The sequence below is a fragment of the Stomoxys calcitrans genome, chromosome 1, assembly GCF_963082655.1.
Source record: "Stomoxys calcitrans chromosome 1, idStoCalc2.1, whole genome shotgun sequence".
In the NCBI taxonomy this organism is placed as follows: Eukaryota; Metazoa; Arthropoda; class Insecta; order Diptera; family Muscidae; genus Stomoxys; species Stomoxys calcitrans.
The window spans coordinates 74,382,659-74,409,833 of record NC_081552.1 but is presented as its reverse complement, the minus strand read 5'-3'; the positions used below and the strand labels follow the sequence as shown (position 1 = coordinate 74,409,833).

At 40.0% G+C, this 27,175-nt stretch overlaps 1 protein-coding gene across 2 annotated transcripts in view; it reads left to right on the top strand.

Annotated features, from left to right (window-relative positions):
* LOC106092346 (rab11 family-interacting protein 4B) overlaps positions 1 to 27,175 on the top strand; it is a 416,788-nt gene that overhangs the window by 119,638 nt on the left and 269,975 nt on the right. The gene's annotated exons all lie outside the window — the stretch shown is intronic.

The window sequence follows — 27,175 nt, the reverse complement described above, 5'->3', positions numbered from 1 at the left end:
AAAAAAAATTATAAAAAACCAGTAAGGAAGGGCAAAAGTCGGGCGATGCCGACTGTATAATACCCTCAAAATCGGACGTATATTTCTCAAAATCGAAAAAAGCGTTTCGCGCAATTATGGCAAAATGGGTCAATAAATGCGCCTTTTGTGGACTCAAGAAGTTAAAATCGGGCGATATATATTGGGTTGCCCAAAAAGTAATTGCGGATTTTTTAAAAGAAAGTAAATGCATTTTTAATAAAACTTAGAATGAACTTTAATCAAATATACTTTTTTTACACTTTTTTTCTAAAGCAAGCTAAAAGTAACAGCTGATAACTGACAGAAGAAAGAATGAAATTATAGAGTCACAAGCTGTGAAAAAATTTGTCAACGCCGACTATATGAAAAATCCGCAATTACTTTTTGGGCAACCCAATATATGAGAGAAATATCTAAAATTGAACCGATTTCAATGAAATTCACAAGTAATGTTGAGAGTCAAGAGAAAATCCTTCCTGTCAAATTTCGAGAGAATCGGTTAACAAATGACCATTTTATTGCAATATTACTGCATATAGGATGAACATATGTATGGGAGCTATATCTAAATCTGAACCGATTTTGACCAAACTTTACAAACATTGAGGAAGTCATCAAGAAAAGCGTTGTACGAAGTTTTGGGAAGATTGGTCAATACATGCGCTTGCAGTGGCTCTAGGAGTGAAAATCGGGCGATATATATATATGAGAGCTATATCTAAATCTGAACCGATTTCAATGTACCGATTGCACCAGTAATATTGAGAGTCATTAGAAAATCCCTCCTGCCAAAATTCGAGAGAATTGGGTAAGAAATGACCATTTTATTGCAATATTACTGCAAATCGCACGAACATATATGTGGGAGCTATATCCAAATCTGAACCGATTTCTATGAAATTCACCACTAACGTCGAAAGCCATAAGAAAATCCTTCCTGCCTAATTTCGAGAGAATCGGTTAACAAATGACCATTTTATTGCATTATTACTGCAAATCGGACGAACATATAAATGAGAGCTATATCCAAATCTGAACCAATTTCAATAGGCTTCGTCTCTAGGCCGAAAAACATGCCTATAATAAATTTCAGGACGATCGGATGAAGACTGCGACCTGTAGTTTGTATACAAATTAACATGGACAGACAGACGGACGGACAGACGGACATAACTAAATCGAATCAGAAAGTGATTCTGAGTCGATCGGTATGCTTATCAATGGGTCTATCTCTCTTCCTTCTGGGTGTTACAGACAAATGCACTAAGTTATAATACCCTGTACCACAGTAGTGGTGTAGGGTATAAAAACTAAACAAATAATTATAATAGTGTTCAAAAAAAAGGGGGAACATCCACAAACATCAGTGTTGGCTATGGCCAAATATTTATTAAAAAATACAAAAATATTTAAAAACTTCATTTGACATTAAACGGAGCTCTTCTCATAGTTCATAGCCTTGGTTATAACAGTTAGCAAATTTTTGGTTCCGTTTCGTTAATATCTGCTATTTTGAATTCTCTTATAGATGTGATTTATGAGCATTGGTATTTATGAATTAACAACCGTAGCAAAACGGTAGCCTAAGCAAACAAACCAAATAACAGTTACAACATCAGCTTGTTTGGAAATGAGACTCTGATACAAGAATCATTAAAAAAGCTAGATCAATTAGATTGGATGAAGAAGAATCCTTACCATGGTCTGTGAGAGTTTTTGTAGCCACTCAGAACAGCTGCATTTAGTGGTTCGTGACCTGCGTCTGTTTTCTAGTAGAGCGACTTATCTAGAGTGGGCATCGAAGATCCATGATGATAGCATTTTATGGCTGCACCAGGCCTTACCCAACGTCATTCATAGGCAAAAACACATGAAGAGGAGGAAAATAAAAGACTTGATGTAACTTATCCTTAGCTCCTCATCAAAAAGAAGAGGGGCTTTCTTAATTGAATAATTGAATCGGGAATACAAACCGGCACCTTTTTTTTTAATTCGGCAACGGTATAGTTCTCATCCATAAGCCTGACTGATCACATGAAGAGCATCCCATCCCTAAGAAAACAAAGGCGAACAATAGAAATTTAGGTTCCAGAACCTGGCTAATGTTACTATGGACAGCTTGGTGATAGCGGAAAAGAAAAAGGCTGCCTTGCCATAAATATGCATATGTCGATCATCATTCAGTTCACAACACAACCATTTAGACAGAGTCTTAGCATCAGCAACCCGAGGTTGTAACATATTTAGGATGAGCGTAATCTAAAAAAGACAAACATAGAATGAACCGGCGCACCGAAACATTATCAGCTTCCAAGTTCTATATGACAATTAACCAGATAATAGGCCTGGGGAATTTCCCTCTGGAGTGGTGAAAATCCCGAGGCCGATTATTTGAAGTGTTCTATAATATCATTGCACACAACCAGATTCACTACATTGCTATCAGAGAACTTCAAGCGGTGGTAATTTCTGGATTTGCGTTATACTCATAAAAATGAGGTGTTGGTACGTATCGCCACCGCAATTCATGTGACGTATTTTCATACTCGCACATTCATTTTAATTTTTCGTGTACCACCGCTTTTAACATCATCTTTGTATATGGCGGTGTTATGTGTGAATATAAGGAGGAGAATGTAAACGCTGCAAACACCACATCAACATAACTCATTGAGACACAGACACATCAGCATTACCACAAAATCATTTGTGTTTTTGTACATGTCGTTTGTGTTGATTTGAGTTAAATGATTGCGTTAGTTGTGTTGATTCAAAAGACAAGTACTTATGTGGTGCACCGCAAATGCGAAACATCGCTGCAGATATCCAATTACTATTAGGAGAACATTTCGCCGGTTTTTCAGGCGAAATTTCTTGCAATCTAAATTGCAGCTAACCCAATTAACATCCCAAACTCTCAGAGGAAATGTAACATCGGAAAACTAAATGATTCAAGTACGGCCAACAAGTGTGAGACGCTTTGAAACCATCGCTGGTATAAAAAACAATTTAAACTTTGGATGAGAGGAAGCACGCACCATATTCACACAAGCGGTATAAAGCAAGTCCTCGGACAGAAAGAATGAGCAAAGCGTGCTAATTTCGGCCGGACTGAATCTTGGGTACCCCACACTATGGATTCCGCTAACAATTTTCTTTTATTAACTCAGCTGATATTTGAATTATTTTGCAATAATCAAATCAGGAATTTGTTGCGGCTTCTAGTTTTTCAAGAAGTCAGATTAGGTATTTAAGGGGTCTACATAGGAGGCCGCCGTGTCGCAGAGGTTAGCATGTCCGCCATCACACCGGTTTCAAATCCCGTCGTGAACATTAAAAAAAAATTTCAGCAGTGGTTTTTCCCGTACTAATGCTAGCTACATTTGTAAGGTATCCTACCATCTTAAAACTTCTCTTCCAAGTGAGGTCGCTGAGCTTGAACATTAATTAAACTGCACTCATTGTGCAGTTATCCGGGGTCTGTCTTTAATAGGGTAGCTCAAATCCGGGGGTCGGTTTGTGTGGAGTTATATCAGTTTATAGACTGATCTCGATCATACTCGTCACAGATGTTGGAAATCAAAACAGAAGTCCTCAGGAAGTCAAATCTGCGATTCTGAACCGATATGGCCCATTTGCAATCCCCAACGACCTACACCGATAAGTAATATCGGTGAAAATTTCAAGCGGATATCTTTATTCTTTTGAACGCTATCGCGTATTCGACAGACGGACGGACGGACATGGCTAGTTCGACTCAGAATGTCAAGAGGATCAAGAATAGAATGACTAGATTTGTATACCACCCATCATCCTATGGTGCTAGGTATAAAACGTGAAGATGATTGAGACTTCGATATCGAAAAAATTGGCTGACTATACTAGGGAACTCAAGCTGTAGATTCCTTCTGCGCCCTAAAAAACATTTATAGGAATTGATCACGAGCAATACTGGATTACGAAGAAACATTCATTCTTCACCAATGACAGATAAATGGATTTAAAACAAAAAAAAAAACCTTTTGAACCAGAACGATTTTATACTCTCAATTCGAGCACTGCCATTATAATTTTTAAACCACCCATTGAACAAAAATGCGTTATCAATTTGGGTGTTTCAGCTTTGTGTGTTGAGAACTCGAAGGGGGTTTCCGGTTCATTCCCAAAAAATGTCAATATTTAACTCTACATGTCTGCTACTAGAATCCACACAAATTATAAAAATTTCATTTACGATAAGTCCTAATACAATACAAGCTAAATTGAAAGCTTACGCCAAATTTTCTTTGTAGAGACGAAGCAATGAAGGAGATTAACGCCTTCTCTGAGGATGGCACAATCCGCATCGTTTGGGTGCCGGGCAGACAATTTGGCAGTGAAGGCCAGAGAACTGCCGTCGATAAACCTGGTCAACCCGAAGCCTTTCGGGTCGACGCAGTCCGATTTAAAAGCGTGGTCGACAAACGCATGTAACACTGTGGAAGAGCGAAACAGTCGGTAGGGCGACGAAAATCCTTTGGGGTGAATGTTCATGGTCAAAATTGCATTTTACGCAAAAGCAGGCAGTGTACCACGCGCCGAAAAATAACGGCACTGCTTTCTCAAGTGCGACTGGAAGCGTAAGGAAACCATGATCAAAGCAATGTTGTAAGGTTGAACTCCTATCGGACACCGACGGTGAGGCTAATGCAAGAGTGGTGGGTAAAGGTTATTTCGGCGGTGCTTATATTGGGTGCTACGAGAGTAGCGCTGAATGCGATTATTGACCTGAAACCTTTGCACTTGCATGTAGAGTGCGCGGCGTTGACGACTGCCCTCAGATTGAGGGGGTCAGCGACATGGGTTGCGTACATTCGTTTGTTCTGCAGAAGGCCGTTGGCGTGGGGCGACTACGTGACATTGGCGACGCGACGGACTATGGCGATCTGGAGGTTGTGTTCCAGCGGAGGGAGCTTCTGACGGCGTTCCGCCATTCTTCGGTCCGCATGGATGGGGGCACTGTGGCAGGGAATTTTTGTTGAGTTCCTAGAATCACATAAACTTCCGAATGGGCGCAATGTTTTTTAGCGATCATCAGGCCCTTGGACCTTGATCCTGAGTCAGGAGCGGCGGCCCTCTTAGACTGTCACGATTTATGTGAACAGTCAGGCTGCGCTGATGGACATTTGGGGGCTGCTGTCAGATTGTGCCCCCCACGGAGGACCTTTAGGTGAAAATTATATAATAGCTCTTCACTACGGTATGAAGTGAAAGATGTGCTATTTTTGGATTTTCCTTAACAATTGTTCTTCTGGGTACAAAGTGCTGTATAAAAGATATGTGAAAGAATGGGCTGTATATTAGACGGAATAGAATGGTAGACGGTAAGAAGGTGATGAGTGGTTAGTAGACTGCATCGAAAAGGTTTGTGAGTTGAAGGCTGCTGTACCGCTGAGTCTTCGGAGCTGGTCGTGTGGGTGTGAGTGTAGAAGTTCTGATGGTTTGAATATTTTCCACACGGTGTCGCTGCTATTCTTTGCGAATAGCATACCGTGTTGCGGTGGCATTCCTATTTTGGCTCAGTCTTGTGCTGAGTCATTTTGGATTATGCACCTGATTTCTGATGGTTCTCAATGACGTATTGCTACGGGATGGTGCTTGGTACTCATGCTGCTTTGGCCATGTATGGGGCGTTCGTAGGCGCAATATATTTACCCGGGATTAAGAGCCCTGCAGGATTAAGCCAACTCGGCAGGTGCCTGCATAAAACGGCTGACGAGCTGGTATGTTGGACTCTGGGAGTGTGATGGTGAATTCCAATCTGTGTTAGTTGTATGGGATGGTGGGTTTCTTCTATGACGAATATGCTGACTTGGCGTGGGCAGGCATTGTAGGCTGCTGGGTTGCCAAGGCTCTGTGTCCGAGGTTTTTCGGAACAATTGTTCTCAAGCTGCGCAAGCGTGACCATGGATTGTTGTTGGAGTCCAGACCGGCCACTGTAATGTCAGGTCGCTGACATGGTGCGACCTGACAGGGTCCGTGGGGATGAGGAGGAGTTAGAGCCGGTAGAGCAACTGCTGTGCCAATGCCCGCGATGTCGGGGAGAAGGCTCTTGATTATGGTTTAACACCTCTTTACTGAACTCTACAATCGTCCGCACCCGAGTTATTCTGAACTTTCCGGGATGGCTGGCGGGGGGCTCTCTAGTAGGTCTCTATGCCGTTCTTTTAGGGTTTTACATATTTTTCTAATGCCTTTCGTTTTTCTCTTTTCTCCTATTTCATAAGCGGGTCCTATATTATCGTATTAGTAAATATTTCCGATTTAGAAAGACACATGGCCCTTAATGTAAATATACGCTTCGTGCTCCACTTTCAAACACATTTAATATAAGCCCCATAATGGCATGATCGGTAAATAAATTCTGTTTGAGGATGGGATGGGCCCCAGGGACTTTTCCCGAAAATAAATCACTTTAAACATCAAATAGCTTTTATATAAAAGGAAGGTGTTTTGGGTGGGGCAGTTCCCCAAACACATGGCTCTTCAACTGGATATCAAATTCTTTATTTTCTCTCAAGCACCTTTCGTCTGAGCTCTATATTGTCGTGATTGGTCTATATACCCATTTGGCAGGTTTTGGACGGCCCCCGAGGCACCCGACCCCAACAATAGAAACCATGTTTTGTTTTGATTGTGTGAGTGCAAAAAAAAAAATTCGAACGAATCGCATTACCAATCTCCGAGATCTGGTGGTTTTCGAAAATAAGGGTAATGAGATGTCCTTGTTAGGGGAGGGATGGCATTCAGACAATTCGACTTAAATATGGATATAAAATTCGTGCTGCACTCCCAAATTCATTTAATGTGAGCCCCATATTGCCATGGTCCGTAAATATGAAATGTTTGGAGAGTGTTTTGGGACTCGGGCGGTCACCGGCACTTTGCCCTGAAAATAGACATCAAATTCGTTCTTTACTCCCAAAAACCGTTGATTTGAGCTCCATACTGCCATAATCGGATACTATGTTCAGTTTTGGGGGGCGCTTTAGGGCGTAACCCCAAACACTTGGCTCCAAAATTGGATATCAAATTCGTTTTCTACTTTCAAATACCTTTCATTTGAGTCCTATACTGCCATAATGGGTTAATCAACCTATTTGAATTATTTTTGGAAAGAAAAGCGCAATTTAGACTTGAACTCAAATTTTAATGTCATATTCGTAATCTACTCCCATATACCTTTTATTTGAGTCCCATATAGATATGGTCGGCTACTATGCCCATTTGGGGGTACTTTAGGTCCCATTACTTGGACCTAATTTTGTATGCCATATTTGTAATCTACTATCGAATACCTTTCATTTGAGGCCCATATTGACATGAACGTCGAATATATCTGTTTAGAGGAGTTTTTGGATTGGGGAGGCCCGCTGGGTACTTGGACCCAAATTGTAGTACTATATTTGCTTTCTAGTCTCCAATACCTTTCATTTGATACCCATGTTGTGCCTATCGGTCCACTTTTGGTTTTGGATGGCGTTGTTGGGGTAAGGAGGAGGGACCGCCTCCATTCGATATCTAAAAATTATATAGCCTATGTTTCCCTCCAGACAAACTTACTCAATCTCTGGCCGGTTCAGTCGTTTTTGATTCTACGGAACAAACAGAAAAACCGAGTCCCATATATGTAGTCACGATGGGTCATATGCCCATTTAAAGCGTTTTTGGAGGGATGGGGAACCCCCTATACTTCGATCTGATTTTGGCATTTTTTAGCAAAATGTCCGTACAGATCTCAATCCTTGGATGGCGCAAAATATTTTTTGCATGCAATTATTTGTTAATTGGAGCAATGAAAATATATTACAAAGATGGGGGTCTCAACTTAGTGTTTTGAGAAATCGAAGGGTTTTCCCATTTTTTTTTTGTTAAAAAATGCCAACATTGTACTTCACAGATCTCCTATTAGAGTTAACACAATTTATAAAAAATTGCACTTAAAACGCACCTACATTAAGTCTTCTTTGCGGTACAGTAAGTAAAGTTGATAGTGCTGGGCCAAATTTTCTGTATAAAGACGAAACAATTACTTTACTTTTTTTATGAAAAAATGCCAAAAACTATGGACTGAAGAATCGGACCTTAGCATATATCTAGAAAAAAAATAGTACATATTATCAGCTTTTCAAATCAGTTAAAAAATTTTAAATCGGTTCGAAATGCTTTCACAAGCAACAAAATAAGAGACCAGCCTCTGCGAAAATTTCGTAAAAAATTATTTGTCAAATTTCTTGGACACTATGAAAGATATCCCTTTTTTTGTAGGGCTTTTTAAGCACTTTTGAAAATCGGACCAAAAATGCGCTTTTGACAGTCCGAACAAAATTTTGTAGGGCCAAGGTGACCAATTTTAAAGGCTCACTAATGGGCCCCTGGTACCTCTGGGGAGAAATTTTGCATATAAACTGGATGACACCTCAGGTATAATCATGTAAAATTTCATGAAGATATCTCTATCAGTATCAAAATGGCACACTTATTTCCACTTATTTTTTCCCATCCCACTGTACGACAGGCAACTTTTTGAAAAGCCAATACATACATGTAAATATTCGCCAAGTCACTGATGCGAAAACGCAACACCTGGCGAAAATGGCTTAATGTATGTATAAAAAAACTGGTTGAAACACCAAGTAACATGTTTTATACATCAAGAATGAAAGGTATTGTCAGGGTACAAAATCGTTATATTTGCTTTCATCGTAAACAAAGTCCAACGTTTTTCACAAAAGAAGTTTACTTGGTAAAAATTTCCTTTAGGTGAAACGAATTATTTTTTTGCGTGTAGGTGATAAAAAGTCCTGTATTGATGGATCCGAATATACAATACAATATGCCCGGTAATAAAAGTGGACTTCTGTACGGATGATTCCAGATTGGACGACCAGGCAGGTTTGGGGTGTACTCTGCCTGGTCATATCAAAAGGTTTACCCGGCCATTGTAATTTGTTTCCAGCGAAGACCCTTGCAATTAAATAAGTGGTGGAATGGTTTAAATACAATGGCGTAACGACGATTGTCATTAAAGTCTTCTCAGACATCCAGGACTCTGAGGACTGTCACTTATCTCTCAACGAGATGGCTGAAGAATTAAAAATTCATCTGCTCTGGGTGCCAGGTCACAAAGATATGCCAGGAAATTGTAGCTAGTTGAGCTTGCAAGACTAGGAACTACCTTACACTTTCCAGGGGAACTGGAATTTGTGTATATGCCTCTAGTGCCAAGTAAGCTAAGTCTTCAGGACGAGATCCTAGAAGTGAAGGAGTCTATTGCTTTGCTGTCTTTGCCCAGACAGAAGTCTCACTCATAGTGTCCGACATGGCAGTTCCAATAAAGCTTTACATTTCGTTTTAGACTTGTCTGAATTGGGAGACTTGAAGATTTGTCTGACGGATGCGAACGTTCGCAAGTTATGACTCTTTTGGGTTAACGGTAGGAATTGGAATTATCTTTCTTTCCTATGGTACATTAGGGATCCCAAAGTCGACTTTCGACTAATCGATTAGTCGACTTTTTGTGTAAAAAGTCATTGAAAGTCGAAGTCGATTTTCATTTGAAGTCGAAATCAAAGCTGATCAGAGATACAAGTTTTGCTCTCCATATGTTGCTGCTAGGTTGCTAGGTAAGAATTGTTTCCAATTTTTCTGAAATGCATTTGGGTACTTTATTCTCTAGTGCTGCAATTCAACGCTCTTTGTTTAATTCCTGATGATTAATGCCCGAGTTTGGTCAAATTTTGAAAATTTTGTTTTGATTTAATCTTCCCAGTCCATTTTTTGATATAGCTACCATATAGATCGATCTCCACATTAAACATCTTAAGCTTATAAATTTCGAATAGGGTCTGTATGGGTCCAACTGAAGGAGTAGGTCCCATACTAACGTACCCAAATATTCGATATTTTTGTTCTGAATCACACATTTTAGTTCTAATTTGTCTAAAATATGATAAGCGACATTTTCACGGCGAATCGGTGAATTTCATGGACGAAATGAACAATATTTTATAGCAGCTCCCATATAAGGGTGCATTTCACAAATGTAGAGTTGTGCACCGAATTTAGCGAAGTCTAGATAGAAATTAGAATAGATAGACTCCGATTTGGTGAAGGCGGACTGTTTTCATGTTTGATGGTGATGACAACAACAAAATTCGACATTTTTGAAAAATGGTCTGTGATAATGCCGAATACACAAATTCGGATAAAATTGAGATAATTTTGTGTAAATGGGTCATATCGGTCCATGTTTTGATATAGCTGCCATATAAACCGATCTTGGATCTTGACTTCTTGAGCCACTGCAGGGCGCAATTTTCATCCGATTTAGCTGATATTTTGCATGAAGTGTTTTGTTATGATTTCCAACAACTGTGTCATGTATGAGAGAAATCGGTGCATAACCTGGTATAGCTGTCATATAAACCAATCTGGGGTCTTGAATTCTTGAGCCTTTAGAGGGCGCAAAACCTATCCGATTTCGCTTGAATTTAGCATGATGTGTTTCGTTATGACTTGCACAAACTGTGCAAAGTATGGTTCAAATAGGTTCATAACCTGATATAACTGCCATATAAACCTATCTGCGATCTTGACTTCTTGAGCCACTATAGGGCGCAATTATTATCCGATTTGGGTGGTAATTAGAGATCACCTTCTCCCATGATCTCTAACATACGAGTCAAATATGGTCTGAATCGGTCTACAGCCTAATACAGCTCGCCTATAAAACTATCTCCCTATTTTACTTTTTGAGCCCCTAAAGCGCGCAATTCTTATTCGATTTGGCTGATATTTTACACATTGACTTCTACTATGGTCTCCAATATTCATACGATTATGGTCCGAATCGACCCATAACTTGATATAGCTCCAATAGCATAGCAATTCAATTCTTTTATTCCTTCCTTTCCTTTGTTTTCTCTAAATGAGACACCGGGAAAAGAACTCGAGACATGCGAACCATGGTGGAGGGTATATAAAATTCGGCCCGGCTGAACTTGGCACGCTTTTACTTGTTTTTTTTTTTCTCCTAAAAGGCAGAAATCAATAGATAGTTCTTACATGAACTTTTGTTTACGAATGAGACCATCCACAATGTTTAAGGCAGGTGACATAAGATCCTATATTCCTATGCATCATATATGAGGAATTCTCTAGAAAAAAAACACTTAAAAAGTGCTTATAGAGTGTGCTGTCAGAATTCATACTTTTGAACAAAATAATCTTCGAACCGCTATAACTTTAAAAGAAATTAATGGATTCAAAAACTCCCAAAGAGCTTTATCTGCAGAATTTCCTAAATTTTAAAATTTGTACCACAATTTTTTTTTAAAAAATGTACAATAATTTGTTTTTTTTTTTCTTTTAATTTTAATCCTTCATGCCTGGCCCCTACGATTTTCTTCAAGCATACCTCTAAATGTTCCTTAGTTCATCATGAATGAATTTTATAGAAATCGGTTCTGATTTGGATAAAGCTCCCATATATACGTTCGTCCGATTTGGACTAATATGGCAATAATTTGATCATTTGCTCACCGATTCTCACGAAATTTTCTGCACGAGGAATTTTCTTATGACTGCCGACACTTTTGGTAAATTTCATAGAAATAGGTTCCGAATTGCATACTTTCATACTTTGTTAAAAAGTTTCAACTCTGACAGTATGGCAACCCTGCATTACACGGACCAAAAATCATGCTCTTTCTTTTAGTTCTTCCATGTACTAAAATATATATAATCGTCAAAAAATATAAGCATTTTTATACCCGCCACCGATGGATGGGGGTATATTCATTTTGTCACTCCGTTTGCAACACATCGAAATATCCATTTCCGACCCTATAAAGTATATATATTCTTGATCAGCGTAAAAATCTAAGACGATCTAGACATGTCCGTCCGTCTGTCTGTTGAAATCACGCTACAGTCTTTAAAAATAAAGATATTGAGCTGAAACTTTGCACAGATTCTATTTTTTTTGTCCATAAGCAGGTTAAGTTCGAAGATGGGCTATATCGGACTATATCTTGATATAACTCCCATATAGACCAATCCTCCGATTTAGGGTCTTAGGCTAAGAAAAGCCACATTTATTATCCGATTTTGCTGAAATTTGGGACAGTGAGTTGCGCTAGGCCCTTCGACATCCTTCGTTAATTTGGCCCGGATCAGTCCAGATTTGGTTATAGCTGCCATTTAGACCGATCCTCCGATTTAGGGTCTTAAGCCCACAAAAGTTACATTTATTATCCGATTTTGCTAAAATTTGGGACAGTGAGTTGTCTTAGGCCCTTTAATCCCTTCATCATAAAGCCCTTCATCTTTCTTCAATTTGGTTATAGCTGCCATATAGCCCGATCCCTCGATTTAAGGTTTTAGGCGCATTTATTGTCCGATGTCGCCGAAATTTGGGACAGTGAGTTGTGTTAGGCCCTTCGACATCCTTCTTCAATTTGGCTCAAATCGGTCCAGATTTGGATATAGCTGTGATATAGACCGATCTCTCGATGTAATGTTTTGGGCCCATAAAAGGCGCATTTATTGTCCGATGTTGCCGAAATTTGGGACAGAGAGTTAAGTTAAGCCCCTACACATATTTCTGAAATTTGGTCTAGATCGATCAAGATTTGCATATAGCTGCCATATAGACCGATATCTCGATTTAAAGTCTTGGCCATGGGGCCAATGCGCCAAAAGCGCATTTATAATCCGATATCACTGAAATTTAAAACAGTGACCTATGTTAGGCTTTTCGACATCTGTTTTATATGGTTCAGATCGGTTTATTTTTATATATAGCTACATAAAAGACCAATATTTTGTTATACACAGCTGAACAATGACTTGTACTTATTTGTATTTGGTCCAAATCGGAACATATTTCGTTATAACTGCTATGGGACATAAGGTATGCAAGTTTCACCGGATTTTGATGGAAGGTGATTTACATATATACCCGAGGTGGTGGGTATCCCAAGATCGGCCCGGCCGAACTTAACGCCTTTTTACTTGTTTGAGGTGGCTTTTTTCTAGAGAATGCCTCATATGCTATTTGCAACTTGAACACAACTCGCTTTCAGAGAAACTCCAAAAATATTTAATTTCATTTCTCCTTCAGAGGTTAATGTTTTTTTTCTAACAAAACAAACAATCATCAAGCTAAGTAAAGGAGGAAACGCCTTATTAAACCAAAAGTAACCACACAATGTTGTCTACCATTGTCTACCTATGCTTGGCCAGCATATTCATTGTCCGCTCCAAAGCAACCATTAATGGAATTGGAAGAAAAAAGACATGGAAAGCATATACCTATGTACATGGAAAATGCATTAAGATGACTCGGAGCTTGCATAACCTGCAAGGGAATACCTAACGAACCAATCATAATACGGAGTTGGGAGCCATGGGCATGGCCACCAAATTGCATTTAAAACTCTGAAAAGCCAAATGTTGTGCGGTCGTTTCTTGTTACTTGTAATGCATATAAATCAGACAATCAATCACAATATTCAATATATTGGATATTGTAAAGGAAAATGGGGGGGGGGGGGGGGGGATAAACTCAAGGGGGCATATTAAATATGTTTGTTGTGTGTGTATGTTTGGGGGGATATTGAATAATTATTATGAAATGAGCGTTTTTTTTTTTTGCTTTGTCTTCCTCAACCCAACCATATGGAGAAAGAAATTTTGAAAACAAATTTTACGATTTTCAAGAAAGAAGTCTGTGTTATTGGTGAAGGTGGAGTCGAGACACACATTAAGTCACAAACTTATACAACTGCCAAGCAGCCATTGAGGTCGCTCGGTCGTAGAGATAAGGTCATTGGTCTCATTAAATGGCTAGTTCACCAAATTATCTGCCATCTTCGTATATGGGGAGTGTTAAGTGCAATGTTAACTGGTGGTTTTAGTAGAAGAAATTGGGAATTAAATTCAGCGAATTTTTAAACAATTTGTACAACGTTAAATTGTTATTACTAGGAGTTAAAGACGACAATTTCGGTAAAATATTGGCAACCACTTTCATCCTTGGTCATAACGTTGAAAAAATGAAAAAAAAGTAAAAGCGTGCTAAGTTCGGTCGAGCCGAATCTTGTATACCCTCCACCATGGATCGCATTTGTCGAGTTCTTTTCCCGGCATCTCTTCTTAGGCAAAAAAGGATATAAGAAAAGATTTGATCTGCTATTAGAGCGATATCAAGATATGGTCCGGTTTGGACCACAATTAAATTATATGTTAGAGACCTGTCAAAAATGTCAGCCAATTCGAATGAGAATTGCGCCCTTTGGGGGCTCAAGAAGTAAAATAGAGAGATAGATTTATATGGGAGCTATATCGGGCTGTAGACCGATTCAGACCATAATAAACACGTATGTTGATGGTCATGAGAGAATCCGTCGTACAAAATTTCAGGCAAATCAGATAATAATTGCGGCCTCTAGAGGCTCAAGAAATCAAAATCCAAGATCGGTTTATATGGCAGCTATATCAGATTATTAACCGATTTGAACTACACTTGGCACAGTTGTTGGGTATTATAACAAAATAGTACGTGCAAAAATTCATTCAAATCGGATAAGAATTGCGCCCTCTAGACGCTCAAGAAGTCAAGACCCAAGATCGGTTTATATGCCAGCTTTATCAGTTTATGGACCGATTTGAACCATACTTGGCAATGTTGTTGGATATCATAGCAAAACACTTCGTGCAAAATTTCATTCCAATCGGATAAGAATTGCGCACTCTAGAGGCTCAAGAAGTCAAGAACCAAGATCGGTTTATATGGCAGCTATATCAAAACATGGACCGATATGGCCCATTTATAATACCAACCGACCCACACTAATAAGAAGTATTTGTGCAAAATTTCAAGCGGCTAGCTTTACTCCTTCGGAAGTTAGCGTGCTTTCGACAGACAGACGGACGGACAGACGGACGGACATGGCTAGATCGACATAAAATTTCACGACGATCAAGAATATATATACTTTATGGGGTCTCAGACGAATATTTCGAGTAGTCACAAACAGAATGACGAAATTAGTATACCCCCCTTCCTATGGTGGAGGGTATAAAAATCATTAAGCGATTAAAGCTCTCACTGTGAAGTGGGTTAGTACTTTCAATTAGAGGTCTCACGAATCGCGTGCGTGAGTCACGTGATTCGTGAGTGAGAACCAAATACAATCAAGTGATCGTGCGTGGGCCTGATTAAATTAAAATTATTCGTACGTGAATCATGACTAACAACGCTAATAACTTCTCACGAGAAAATTACGAACTACGATATATCTCGACTCATAAGAAAATCACGACTTTCGGAAAAGTCGCTAAAATCTAAAATTGTTTCGCGAGCGAAATTTGAAAGCAAGATGACAGACAGTATAAAAATGATGCCGGCAATGAAAGCCATAATTGTTTCATGGTTTTCTTAAATATTTTTTTGCCATTTTCCTTACTATAAGCAGAGTACTATTCTTTTGCCAATTTTTCTCCTAATTTTCACCGACGCTTGCAAAAAAAAGTTATTCACTTCATACAAAATCGTGATTCGCAAGTTTTTGTCTTACGAACAAAGAAAAAGAAAATCAAATGCCCAAAAATCGTACCCCTTATTCCAATAACATAGCTGTGCATTGTCAAACTATGGCCCACTATGACATTGTATTTTAGTCATTCCACCATTTTTTTTAATTGCAAAAATCTCCGCTCGGTACACACTACAGTGGTCGGGTAATCTTCTGGATATGACCAGTCCTAGTTCTTCAGAGTAGCCCAAAGCCCACCAAGTCGTCTAGTTTGGATTCATCCGTATAGAAGTATATGTAATTTCTATTGCCAGGGATATTTTAGTTCCAATCGGTCCTATCATGAATAGGAGTACAGTAATTTATTTAAAAAGGACCTCAGGAAATATGTAATCCACACGGCCTGGAACATCAGGCTTTATGTCAAGGACAACACAGTGTCTTTAGCCGACCACCGACCAAAGAGAAAGCTCCCTTAGCCTCACAGCGGTGTTCGCAGCCCCGATGTCCAGAAGTGAAGCATTAAATTCAGTGCATCATATGGTATCGTCCTCAGGGCGGCTGTGATGCACTAACAAGCCATCCTTTGTATCCGGCTGAGTATTGAACAGCCGGTTGACGTTTGACTAGTGAACAGAAGGTCGACCAAGGCTCTCTTGCAGGGACAAGCGTTGTCTTTCTTGCCCTTTCTAAAATGTTGGATTTCAAGTTCAACTTGCTGTCCAGCAAAACACCCAGGTATTTTGCGCTTTCTGTAAATGGAACATCTTCTCCTCCAAAAGAGACAGGTTACACTGTAGTGAACTTGTATCTCCTGCTCAAAATAACTTCGTCCGCCTTAGACAGATTGACGCCTAGACCTTTTTCCTTCCAGAGATAATAATATATTGTTAATTGCTGTATTCTAAAGTGGAGGAGACAGTATACCTCCTTGAGGTGTTCCTCTGCTGACCCATCTATTTAGATCTACAGATCCCACTCTTAGCGTTATACATGTTTTCGTAAATAAGTTATTAATAAACCTTCTTACGGTCCTGTGGATAAGTAGAGATCCTAATACCAAAATAGCAGGCAGTGCAGTGGCGAGAGACCCAACACAGCCTAACAAGCAGCGATCCGAGGACGGACCCTTCACCGACTTCAAGATTCGGAATACTGGGATAGGTAAAGATCCTAATATTGAAACATTAGGCTACGCAGCGACAGGAGTCTCAATGCATCCTAACAAACATGGAGCCGATGATGGTACCATCACCTACTCCCAATAGGCCCATTTACTTACGAATTGGAAGAGTAAGATAGGCAAAGATCCTGATATTGAAGCACCAGACAGTACAGGGAATGTAAACTCAATGCAGCCTAACGAACAGGGACCCGGCGACGGAACCATTACCGACTTTATAAAGAGTTGGAGGGCTAGGATTGGCAAAGAACCTAATACGATGACGACAGGAAAGTCAATGCAGGGAGCAGACGATGAGATCATCACCTACTCCCAAGATGCCTATTTACTGGAGGACCAATGATTGAGGAGAAAATCAGCAAGGGTAAGATTCATATTGCCTTAACTCACGAGCCATGGACGACCCGGAACAAAGTTTCTGAACTGAACCATATCAACTACCTATTATTCTATGCTAACACTGGGACCCGGAGGTACTAATAGGGTGCAATGCGAACCCTCACCACATTTCGTGGTGTAGTACCACCACTAATAAGCGAAGTCAAGCCCTGGCTGAGTTCTTGAATACTAACGACCTAATAACTCTTAATATTGGTAACATCGCTACCTTTGTTAATAGGATTAGAGAGGAGGTACTAGATGTGACGATATGTTCAGAAAATCTGATCGATGAGATTCAGGATTGGAGGGTCTCCATGGAACACTCTTTCTCTGACCATCGCTACATTAGGTTTAGAATAGTACGGCCAGCGCCGAATCCGATAAGCTTCCGGAATAAGTTGAAAACCAACTGGACAAAATTCGGAAGGCTTCTAAGAAGAAGACTTGGCAAGATAATTAAGATCGTCCAAGCATATAAGAGATTGACGAAAATGTCAACAGGATTACGACTGCACTGGTGGGATCCTTCGAAGATAGTTGTCCTCTTCGGGAAAGGTAATCTGCCCAAGAAAAACCCTAGAATACCGGGGAGATTCGCAGTATTGGGAAAGAAGTCCGTAGACTTTTTAACAGAGCACGTCGTAAAAAAGCGGAAGTTTATTGGGACGTGTATTACACACGGCCCAAGGAATACAATAAGATTACCAGAGCGGCAAAATGTGCCTCCTCGAAGCTTTTCTGCGAACAGGTCAATAGCGTTAATGACGCCGCCAAGATAAAAAAATTTCTCTCAAAAACCCATTTCCAAACTGAAACTTTAGTAGACGACTGGGAGTGAGATCAGAGACAATGGACGACATTTTGAGGCTTTTGATGAAAACGCATTTTCCACGAGGCTCACGGAGACACCGGAATCTTGGAATAATGATGTTGACCGAAGGTTTATAATTACGGAATTTATGGTGAAGAAATCCTTGAGAAGCTTCAAACCATTTAAATCACCCGGACCTGATGGAATATTTCCGGCGTAACTACAGAAAGAGGCAGACTATCTGGCGCCTCACCTGACAACTATTTTCACAGCGAGCCTAGGACTTGCATATACTTAAAAAGTCTGACAGGAGGGAAGGGTGATATTTATACCCCAGCCCGGCAAGGCAAATTATGTGGCACCAAAGGCCTACAGACCCATAAGCCTTACGTCCTTTCTACTCAAAACCATGGAATATATTGTGGACACCATGATAAAGAGTATGACTTCCAGTGAACTGCTCAAATACAAACAGCATGCCTATGTCAAGGAAAGGTCGATAGAGACTGCCCTGCACAAGGTTTTCCATAAAATTGAAGAATCCTTCGATTCCACAACGTACACCCTGGTGGTATGCATTGACATGGAGGGGGCTTTTAACAATGTGCGGTCCGACACACAGATCCAATCCTTAGACCAGTACCGGGTGGACTCGGTCCTTAGAGACTGGATAAATCATATGCTAAGGAACAGATGAATAAATTGTGTGTCCCATGGCATAAATATAAGGGAGAAAGAGGCGCAAGGAACGCCACAGGGGTGCATTTTATCGCCACTCCTATGGGTGACCACCATAAATGGACTATTACGGAAGCTGACTGAGGAGGGATTTGAGCCCGTATGCTACGCAGACGATGTTATAATACTTCTATGGAGTAAGAATCCGAACCAGCCATGCAGAAGGGCCGAAAGGATCTTGCATATGGCATATGACTGGGCTAGACCCAGGGGTCTCAATGTTTACCCAGAGAAGACTGAAATATGCCTGTTCACGAGGAAGACGAAGGTGGACCAATTTAACGCACCACATTTACTCAATAAGACGATTTTTATATCTGACAAGGTCAAATACTTAGGTGTAATCTTGGACAGGAAACTGAATTATGTCACATTAAGGAGCGTACAGAGAAGGCTCAGTGATGTTGGGCACTATGTAGACGTGTCTTAGATTCGAAATGGGGCCTGAATCCGAGGATAGTTTACTGGCTCTACAGGAGCGTGATTAGACCAATACTTGCTTACGCCACCATACAACAGGCTCAGAGAACATGTAGTCTTGCCATAGTCGGAGCAATGAGGACCACGTCCCCTAGTGCACTGGAGGCTATTCTAGATATCCGACCCATTGACATGAGACATAAGGTGTTGAGATAATGGGTGCAACCTATAATAAAGGGTGGTTTTTTAAGAGCTATAGGAAAAAACGCATAAAGTTTAGAAAAATTATTTAATGTTTGAAGATTATTTCATGCAAATGTAGACCGCGACTGCGCCTCAAATAGCATACTCTTTCAAACATTTTGGCCGCTATCTCACAAATAAATGCTTCAGTGTTGTCTTCCAATGCGTCAATTGAAGCGCGCTTGTCTGTATAAACAATAGGTCAATAGGTCCATTGTTACGCGTGCTGTGTGGTATGTGGCACCGTCATGTTGAAACCACATGTCATGCACGCTAAGCGCTTGAACTATGAGCAAAGAAAATTGGATATCATCTCACCATTCATAGCGCTCACCATTCATAGTTATGTTGCGATTCTCATCATCTTTGAAGAAGTACGGTCCAATGATGTCACGCCACAAGCCCATTAACCGCACCAAACTGTGACTTTTTCTGGATGCATTGGTAGCTCTTACAATGCTTCTGGCTGATCTTCACTCCAAAATCGACAATTCTTAGTGCCCATTGAGCCAAAAATGAGCTTCGTCGCTAAACACAATTTTTCGATAAAAAAAAGTGGATCTTCGGCCAGCTTTCCAAGAGTCCATTCACCAAAAATTTTGCGTTGCTTTAGGTCTTTCGCCACCAGCTGTATTTTGAAAGGCTTCACGCACAATCTTCCACGTTGTTGAGTATCAGAGGCTTAATTGCTGCGAATGTTGACGAATCGATAACTGATGGTCATCATTAACACTGGCCGATACAGCTGGTATTTTCTTCAGTTCGCACTCTATGTAAGCCTGTCGGTGGTTTGAATGTCCAACAATGTGAAATTTAGTCATAATAGGCCGAATAGCCGCTTCAGTGGGTCGATTAAACTGACCAACAAATGTGAGAAGCGCGCGATGAACTTTCTTCACAGAGCACGCATTTTGATAATAAAATTCAATAATTTGATAAATTGTAGACCAAACTGAAGAACTTTTTATTTTCAAGGCTGGTTACTACTGAATTTTCAGTGCTTTGCGACGGAAGAGGAAAAACATTTAGCCTACTCTTTGCATGAATACAGGCTCTGTGTCTCCCATTCCCCGTACCCTTGAGTAGTTTAAATCCCGGAATTCTTAGTCCACGAACCATTCCTCCGAACACCCATGGTTCATGAATCATCATCAGCAGGAGCTTTAGTGCTGCCAAAGCGACCTTACAATGTTCGAGATTGAAACAAAACAAGTAAAAACGTGCCAAGTTCGACCGGGCCGAATCCTTGAAACCCACCATCATGGATTCTGCGTAAAATTGATACAAAAGTTGAAAGGCATAATCAAAAGTCAAACCAGGCGAAATGAAAGCTTCTTGAAATCGAACAAGAGTAGTCGGACGATTGGTTCATATGGGACCTACATCAGGTTAAAACCCGATTTGGACCGTATTTGCCACAGTTGTTGGAAGTCGTAACAGAACACTGCATGCAAAATTTTAGTCAAATTGGACAAAAATTGAGGCTTCCAGGTGCTACATATGTGAAATCGGGAGATCGGTTAATATGGCAGCTACATTCAAATCTGAAACGATATGGCCTATTTTCAATCTCCTATATCAACAAGATGTTGCTGTGTAAAATTTCAAGCGGCTAGTTTTACATGTTCGACTGCTATCGCGATTTCGACACACGGACAGAAGGACAGACGGACAGACGTGGCTAGATGGACTCAGAATAATGTATACACTTTATGGGGTCGCAGATCAATATTTCGAGGTCTTACAAACAGAATGGCTAAGTAAGTATACCCCCAGTTAGTGGGTATAAGTAAAAGTGCGGCAGGCAAACAATTTTTTTCTGATTCTGTCGAACCACAATTACATACCAAACTTCAGCGAACTCGGAGGTACGTCCTGTAAAGTGCGATCTACTACAGATGCCAAGGCACCCACACCTGTGGGGAAAGTTGACCGGCTATTGCTGGATACAGACCACTCGTATTACCGTTACTTCATTTTCATTCTCTTGGCTCTCCATCAATGCTATTTGCCAATTTTGGTCGACGTCTGATCGCTTGCCGCAACTTCATTTAGAGAATCTGGTCGTTTTGGTTGAAAAAAAAGTATGCCGAGTCGAAAATGTATACTAGATATCAAACGCATGATTTTTTATCACTCTTGTACGACCACTGCTGGAGTTTCGTGATTCGCCATTACTTTGTGAATCTTCAATGCTAACATAAGGTATCATTGCCAAAATACTATTCGATTTTATTAAGTATTGCCCAAAATTTTAATCGCAGTTGCATGTTTAGGCGCTTTCGTGTTTCCGTCTGTCTTTCCAAACATGACAACTTCAATCGTAAATCTATCTTCGATTTATTTTTATACCCTCCACCATAAGATGGGGGGTATACTAATTTCGTCATTCTGTTTGTAACTACTCGAAATATTCGTCTGAGACCCCATAAACTATATATATTCTTGATCGTCGTGAAATTTTGTGTCGATCTAGCCATGTCCGTCCGTCTGTCCGTCCGTCTGTCTGTCGAAAGCACGCTAACTTCCGAAGGAGTAAAGCTAGCCGCTTGAAATTTTGCACAAATACTTCTTATTAGTGTAGGTCGGTTGGTATTGTAAATGGGCCATATCGGTCCATGTTTTGATATAGCTGCCATATAAACCGATCTTGGGTCTTGACTTCTTGAGCCTCTAGAGTGCGCAATTCTTATCCGATCAGAATGAAATTTTGCACGACGTGTTTTGTCATGATATCCAACAACTGTGCCAAGTATGGTTGAAATCGGTCCATAACCTGATATAGCTGCCATATAAATCGATCTTGGGTCTTGACTTATTGAGCCTCTAGAGGGCGCAATTCCTATCCGATTTGGCTGAAATTTTGCATGACGTATTTTATTTTTACTTTCAACAACTGTGTCAAATAAGGTTCAAATCGGTTCATAACCTGATATAGCTGCCATATAAACCGATCTGGGATCTTGACTTCTTGACCCCTAGAAGTCGCAATTATTATCCGATATGCCTGAAATTTTGTACGACGGATCCTCTCATGACCATCAACAAACGTGTTTATTATGGTCTGAATCGGTCTATAGCCCGATACAGATCCCATATAAATCGTTCTCTCTATTTTATTTCGTGAGCCCCAATGGGCGCAATTCTTATACGAATTGGCTGAAATTTTACACAGGTCTCCAACATATAATTTAATTGTGGTCCGAACCGGACCATATCTTGATATCGTTTTAATAGCAGAGTAACTCTTTTCTTATATCCTTTTTTGCCTAAGAAGAGATGCCGGGAAAAGAACTCGACAAATGCGATCCATGGTGGAGGGTATATAAGATTCGGCCCGGCCGAACTTAGCACACTTTTACTTGTTTTTTATTATTGTTAATTTTTGCTTTCTTAATACAAAACTGTGTGTCTGCTTGTGGTATCCATCGCTTAAAATGTTTAATTTTCCAATGTTTCGTGTCCGAAAAGAAAAACAAATCAAACGAAATCCATTTCCTTCACGTAACCCCTGATAGCCACCGAATTCAGCTGATGATGATGGCGAGGTGTTTCTTTGCTGGTGATATTCCTTCTGGCATTTCGCCGCCAACGTTGTTGGTTAATGGAAGGAAATGCCGTAGCGTGTTTGCTTTCAAATGTAAACGTTTGTTGTTTTGATTTTTCTTTTTTGGTAAGATTTTGTTTTATTTTCCTTTCAAACACCCGGTTTCTGTAACACGCGGTGGAAGCAACAGGTCGCCCGCCTTTCCATCACGCAGCAGCAGACACAGGAAATTTAACATGAACTCACCCATTCACTCACTGTTGATGGTAATTTCATACCAAATGCAAATAACATTTTCAATGCAGACATGAAAATAATACCAACAAAATACTACATATCTGTCTTAAGTAAATTAAACAAGGGCAATGTGATATAGGGTGTGCCGATGCAAATTGCGATAAAGGATAAATCTGGAAATGAGTTCGTTACTCGCAGGACATCCAGCGGACTGCTCAAGTACAAACAGCATGCCTCTGTCATGAGAAGGTCGGTGGAGACTGCCCTCTATTACACGGCATGTAGTTGTCTTATGACATGTCAACTTAAGCACATGTTGAGTTGTACATGTCGTGTGATACAAACGAAACTAGCATATGGAAATCACTTTTCAAAATAGCACATGTAATTTGTTTCTATTCCTCCTGACAAAAACACAAAGAAATCAGTTGTTGTTCTCAGTCGAATGAAAGCAAACCCGAATTAAATAATTTTCACAGATTTATTTCTCTCAATTTGTGATAGCAAGAATGATGAATCCTATGTAAATTGATAATTTTGACAAATATTTTCAATTACATTTGAATACAAAGAGTGACATGTCATAAGACACCTACATGCCGTGTAATAGCGCCCTAAGACGTACACATTGGCCGTTTAATAATATGCGGACCGACACACTCATCCAATCCTTAGACCAGTACCGGGTGGACCGGGTCCTAGAGACTGGACAAACCATGTGCTAAGGAACAGGTGGATAAATTTCGGGTCCCATGACATAAATATAAGGGAAAGAATGCCACAGGCCTCTCCTTTGGGAGACTATCATAAATAACCTATTACGGATGTTGACTGAGGAGGGATGTGAACCCGTCAGCTATGCAGACGATGTTATAATGCTTCTTATGGGGTTAGGATCCGAATCAGCTATGCAGAAGGGCCAAAAGTGTCTTGCATGTGGCATATGACTGGGGTAGTCCCAGGGGTCTCAATGTTAACAATGTTAAAGAAAACTGAAATACGAGGACGACGAAGGTGGACCAATTTAACGCAACACGGTTGCTTTCGAACGATTTCGATATCTGATAAGGTCAAATACTTAGGAGTGATCTTGGATAGGAAACTTAATTGGCACAGTCTCATATTCAGGAGCTTACTGAGAAGGCTCACAGATGTTGGACACTATGAAGACGGGCCATTGGCTCGAAATGGGGCCTGACTCCGAGGACAGTCCACTGGTTCTACTGGAGCGTGATTAGACCAATACTTATTTACGCCTCAGTAGTTTGGTGGATTGCTATGGAGAAAAAGTGCAACATAAGGACCATACAACAGGTTCGCAGAACATGTTGTCTTTGGATAGGCGGAGCGAGCACTAGGGCACTGAAGACTATTCTAGATATCCGACCCATTGACATACACATTGTGTGTGAGGGTGCCACTGCGGCTATGAGACTTAAGGCGATGTGAAAATGGATTGAGGATGGGAGCAGCTCATACTATCGCGGTATAATCGAGGCGGCGATAGGAAACCTGGAAGAAAGGGAAGAGGTTTCCGATCGGATACCTGAGACGACACTTGAGGTCAAGTGCGAGGCACTGCTGCCAGCGGCACAGTCCTGGTTTGACGGAACTCTTCTATTGTCATCTGGAAGATCATGTTACATGGATGGATCAAAGCTAGAGGACAGAGTGGGCCTGGAGGTCTACATAGACTGCCTGACCATAATACCCCCAAAACAAACAAGGCAATATGGGACTCAAATGGTAGGTATTTGCGAATAGAATACAAATCTGAAATCCAAATGTGGGACCAAGTTTCTGGGGGTCCATCCCCTCCCCAAAACACCCCCAAAGATGACATATTTACTGACCATAGCAATATGGGGCTCATATAAATGGTATTTGAGTGTAGAATACGAATCTCATATACAAATGTGGGACCATGTGTTTGGGGGCCGCCCCACTCCAATAACACCCCCAAAGAGGAAAAATTTTCGACTATAGCTATATGGGGCTCAAATGAAAGGTCTTTGGGAGTAGAGCACGAATCTGATATAATTTTTCGGGAAAAGTGTCTACATAACACCACCCAAAATAAGTTATATTTGCTGACCATTGCAATACGGGGCTCAAATAAGAGGTATTTTAGAGTAGAACACGAATCCAAAATATATTTTTAGGGCCAACTAATGGAGTGGCCGCCCCATCGCCCCAAACCGGACATGTTTGCTGACTATGGAAATGTGAGGCTCAAATGAAAGGTATTTGGGAGTAGACCACGAATCTTATATCAATATTCGAGACCAACTGTCTAGGGGACGTCCCACCCCAAAATAAGACGTATTTGCTCACCTTTACAATTTGGATCTTAAAGAGAGTGGAGCTCGATAGTGATAGTTTTTAGGGCCCATACCCCAAACCGGACATATTTACCGACTTTTGCAGTAAGTGGTTTAAAGGAAAGGTATTTGAATTTGATGTCCAAATTTTAGGCCAATGGCAATTTTGGGTTCAAATAAATGATATTTGAGAATATTGCACGATGCTGATAATATTCTGGGCTAAGTGCTTGGGGGTCTCAAATGAAAGTTATTGGGGAGTAGAGCGCGAAATTGATACCCACTTTCGGGAGTAATTTTCTGGGCAACTATTTGCAGACTGCCGGAATATGGGGCTCCAATAAAGATGTTTGGGAGTAGAATACGAATCTGGTATCCAAATGTGGGACCATGTATTAGGGGGGCAGCGCCCATTCCCCGAAATACTTTCCGAAGAGTATGTGTCATTGCAATTTCGACTTTATATTTAGAAAATTTTATTAAAATGTTGTCTTTAAAAAAATAATGTCGAGGTAGCCTGGACATAGGCCAAATTTTGCCTTTAAAGAATTTTTCACTGAAATTTTGTCTCTAGAAAAAGTTTCATTAAAATTTTGTCGAAATAATTGCATTGACATTTTGTGTTTAGAGAAAATTTAATTTTATTCTGTGTGCAGAACAAATGTCATTACTATTTGGTCTTGAAAAATTCCATTAAAATTTTGTCTTTAAAATCGTTAATTATTAAAATTTTGCCGTTAGAAAATATTATTTAGCTTGACCGGACCTGAGGTAAAAAAATTTAATTTTCATTTAGAAAAAAAAATTTATTGAAATTGTGTCCACACAAAAATTTTTTCCAATTAGAGCGAATATTTAGTTGAAAATACGTCTCTACGAAATTATGTCATTAAGAAAATTTTAATTTTGTCATTAGAAAATATATCAAAAATCTCAACAAATTCCTTTAGGAAAAATTTCTTTGAAGTTGTGTCTTAAGAAAAATAATTTAGAAACCTTCGGACCTGAGCTAAATTTTGTATCTAGAGAATATTTGATTGAAATTTTCCCTTTGCGGGATGTTTATTGAAATTTAGCCAATGAAAAATTATTTCGGGCCAGGGGGTCTTTGTCCCCCGAAGACTTTGGGGACTCGCGTGTTTCCTTCGTAACTGCTCCAACATTGTCTCCCTCTATTTCTCTGGAAGTTAGTTTTAATGCAGAGTTCAGTGACACTTTCAAAATATCACAAATATCTTTCATCACACCCTAATATTTTTCGTTTACATTCCACCATACGAAGGAACTTTCGCAAACCAGATACTATTTCTATTGATTTGTAGTTGGCTATAAATTGTATGTCAATCGATTATTGTTACAATATTTGGGGTTCTGCCAGACTAGCGCATGGGCAGATAGGCAGACAAAAAGGCGAGTATTATGCTCATAATATAGGTGACCATAATGACTTTGTCATGTCAGTGATTGTCAATAGTTGTGGTCACTCTAGTTACTATTTGTTACTATCCCCCAATGACCGGCATGAGGGGCTTCAAGGGCAGACATAGAAAAACAAAGCACGTAGAGTGAGCGAGACTTTTTAGGTTTTTATGCCAAGGATGAAATTTCTTTACAATAATACTAAACCAAATGAAATCAAATTAAGGCTAATTGTATATATGATAGTAGATCTTCTGGTTGACCTATAAATTA